This window comes from Trachymyrmex cornetzi, unplaced genomic scaffold, assembly GCF_001594075.2.
Source record: "Trachymyrmex cornetzi isolate Tcor2-1 unplaced genomic scaffold, Tcor1.1 scaffold55, whole genome shotgun sequence".
Lineage (NCBI taxonomy): Eukaryota > Metazoa > Arthropoda > Insecta > Hymenoptera > Formicidae > Trachymyrmex > Trachymyrmex cornetzi.
The window spans coordinates 181,544-185,335 of NW_017299861.1; the positions used below are offsets into that span (position 1 = coordinate 181,544).

Here is a 3,792-nt window from a genome sequence, read left to right on the forward strand (position 1 = left end):
GAGAGAGAGAGAGAGAGAGAGAGAGAGCGATTGCAAAGTTACAAAATCTGCTTTGTCTTGTTATAATCAAATACTTTGTATTATGTAGTACAGGTTGTCATTAAACGTGTGAACAAACCTATATCATTAAAATCACTTCAATCAAATTGACAAATATCAATCAAAATGTGAAATCTTATGATATATTATCTTTATTTATATTCAGTAGGGGAGAAAGTAGAATTATGGCCAAGAAAATGTAATTTTTAAGTTCTGCTTTACGAGAATGATTGAAGACATAATTTTCGTGCATCTTTGTAATTAAATATTTTGGCAATTGAGACTTTAAATGACTTGAACAGCAAGAAAAATTGTCAGAAAAATTTTTTGATTTGTTACACAACACTCTATAAATTCTTCTATTTAAATCTTATTCTTCTAATATTTTAATGGATCTTCTCGACTGCAATCATTGATGCGCTGCGATTGTTTTTCTGTCGCTTATTTTCAACTGATTTATATTCCTTTTTTTCTCGTGAACCGTGTCCTCTTGTGCTTCAACGGGATCGATCTCCACGATCGATTGCCAAGGAATTGGATTTATGTATGCTGGCTTTGCTTTCTGATGAGCTATAAGATAACGCATTAGTTCATTTTAATATAGCGTTTTCGATCATAGCGAGTTTAATCAATATAGATCCTTTTTATATCATTAAGGTCCGATTGCATCAACATTACTTTAACTTTAAACGATCTTAAAAGTCTGTCTATTCTTCTCTCTCTTTCGGCTTTAAAGAGAAAAAGTGAAAATTTTTTTAAACCTTGCTTAAAGTCAAAATAGCGTTGATGCAATCGGACCTAAATCGATTAGTACCGACAGGGTAACCACTAACTGAAATATTTGAACTGTTTTCTGTTCCTGCACTAGACTGCTCTAGAACTCTTTTTCTTGCTTTCGACAAATATCAAACGTATATCTATCTCACTTTAAGTTCTAAAAGTGTATACTAGTTCAGCCACAGCAAACAGACCTATTGTCTTACAGATTACATGATTTCATTTGTTTCGTACAACATCATCTAATGACAAATAATTTTCTTTACTATATCTGAAATCATTGATCAAATAAATGATTTTATCTGATATTACACAATTATTTCTCGTAGTAATTAGCATATGTAATTATTGGATTATATACCGAAATTTCATATGATAATTTCAATATAAATTTTATAATGATTTCGAGAACTTTGTCCCACGATTACATTAAGTGATTACCCCCTCGTTTAGTACGCGTATTAAATTGGCACCGACTAAATATTTAAATATATATTCTTATATATTTAAGGCGAGATATACACCTAGCATGGTCGAAAAAATCGATTTTTTTGCATTTTCTTGAAGCTTGAGGTCTCAAGAATATCTGGTGAAAATTGCAAGTCAATATCTCGATATATAACGAAGTTACAGCGGAGAGAGTGAACTGTCTCCGAGAGCGCACCGTGCCGCCTGTTTTGCGGCCGAGCCGAGAGGCAGGTAGCGGTAAGCGATCCTTCGAAGAGAGCGTATCTAGACCTGTTTTACGATTCTATTGTGTTTTCGGGCGTGCTCGGGTCCAGGTATAACGGAAATATCACACTACCGTTATTCTTTGCCAGAAATTGGACGCGTTTCGTCAGTAGCTTGCCGTTCGTGCAACTGTGCATTACAGTGAGTTTTCTTCTGTGAATAAATATTCTGAGGAAAGTGGATAACAGATATAAAGGTTCTCGGGAAGCTCATCGATCCGGATCTTTTCGCAAAGATCGAAGCAAGAAGAAAACCGCCCAAAAATCGACATACTGCCGAAAAAGAAACTTTCGAGAGAATATTAGTTCCAGTGCCAAAAAATTGAAGACTGCTCGTGAGACATTCGCACCAGAAGATCCAAACATCGGGTATCGAATTTTGAATTTTCTGATAGTGTTTTCTGCCTTATCGGAATGTGTAAAATACAAAAAGTGTGATAGTGATGTTCGATTCTCAATAGAAAGCACTCGAGGGCTTGGTTTTAAAATTGTAGTTTCGTGTTCATCGTGCAAACCGACTTTCATTCCTTCGTGCCCGTACATCAAGACAGCTTACGAAATAAATACACGATTCTTTTTTGTTATGCGTTTATTGGGGATTAGTTTGCGTGGAGCTATGAAGACGAAACTCGCATAGCGAAAGCCGAGCTGCAAGCGCAAGAACAGACGAAAGAAGGTCGAATACAGCGCCGACAACAAAATTTAGAAGACATGAATGTTCCGTCGACCGTAGAAGACTTACATTATGGGCCTGGTATCGATGATTCCATGTAAGTTGACAAATTTCATGATTTATTCATTCCCAAATTTTCAAACGCGTTTTTCTCGAAACCACGTTTTTCAAATCGCTATCCAAAATTTCTCGAAAACCAATAAACCGATTGCCTTGAATTTTTTTTGTGGTTATTCTATACACCATTATCTAGTACTTGTCATAGGATTTTTTTTTTCGTTGCTTAGTTTTTGTTTTATAGGCAAAATAATAACTAATTTATGGTCGAAAAATCGCTATGTTATGTTCAAACGTCCGCCATTTTGTCATAAATCGATATTTTCAAAATCGGCTATGACAAGTACCAGATTATAGTATCTAATTTAATAATCTTTTTGGTTTTTTTGTTTCAGATGATTTTTGTGAAGAAACGCCAGTGGGCACCGTTTACCCGGATTTTTTTACGGCGCTCCGAAGATTATACAACAACCTCGTCAATTTTTGATTTTTTTTAATAAAAAAAAAATAAAAATAATTGAACATATTCCTGAATGTGTATACTTTTAGATACAAAAACTCCCAATCTGAAATTTCAAATAGTTTTCCTTAAAAAAATTCACAAAAATGACCTTTTTTTCCGGCTCCTAGGTGTATATCTCCCTTTAAACCGATCTGTTTCAGAACAGATTAAGTTAGATGATGTCTTCACTTATACTTTTCAAGATATAAAACCTTTAATTCTAACTTTAACCTGAACTTAATAGTGGCGAGTTCAATATACGATTCAAAACGAACCAAGCATATAAAGCGGATTAAGATTTTTTGTACCACTTAATACGTGTACTAGCTTGGTCTATGGCTGAGTTTCCACTGAACGCGTCACGCGTCGCGTCATGAAAGAGAGAAAGAGATAAGATTATGTAAATACACAACCCCTCTCTTTCTCTCCTTCGACGACGCGACGCGTGACGAGCTCAGTGGAAACATACCATAATACTCGCGATTCGGGAGTACCAGATCTGGGCATCTATCATATAGCGTTTTCTCTTGAGATACACTGGGTGCAGTTTCACACCGCACCAGTTGCGTGTAAGCGCTACACTCAGCTACAGTGCCTGCTACACTACACTAGAGTGGTGCACACCATGGTGTATCATATACTGTATCATTATTATGCTAAAACCCTGTTCCCGCTTGACTTTTATTTCCAAATTTTAAATGGGTAATTATTCAAAATACCTCCCTCATCTCCGATTTCGATAAAATTAGGCTCATTCGACGCGTTTTTGCATGAAACGATAGAATCTGGCAGAAAAAAGTGTCGCTCTGCCTCGCGAACCGAGATATTTAGCGTTAAAGTTGACGACTATGGAGGTTAGGAAATCTGTCATACCGACTATGTGTAATAAATTAAACGTATGTAGTAGTGCTTAGACAGTGTCCGCTTGGAATATTTGTAACCCATGTAGACAGTGGGATGTATAGACAGTAATGCTTGGGTTCGGGGCGGCTACGCCGCCCCGAACAAAATAT

At 36.2% G+C, this 3,792-nt stretch overlaps 1 long non-coding RNA gene across 1 annotated transcript; it reads right to left on the bottom strand.

The window, feature by feature from the left end:
- Positions 1-260: 260 nt before the first annotated feature.
- LOC108765818 (uncharacterized) lies at positions 261-3,760 on the bottom strand. Its single transcript, XR_001940338.1, has 3 exons — positions 3,747-3,760; positions 3,624-3,625; positions 261-609 (listed from the first exon to the last, which is right to left on the bottom strand). It is a non-coding gene; the product is annotated as an uncharacterized LOC108765818 (long non-coding RNA).
- Positions 3,761-3,792: the final 32 nt, after the last annotated feature.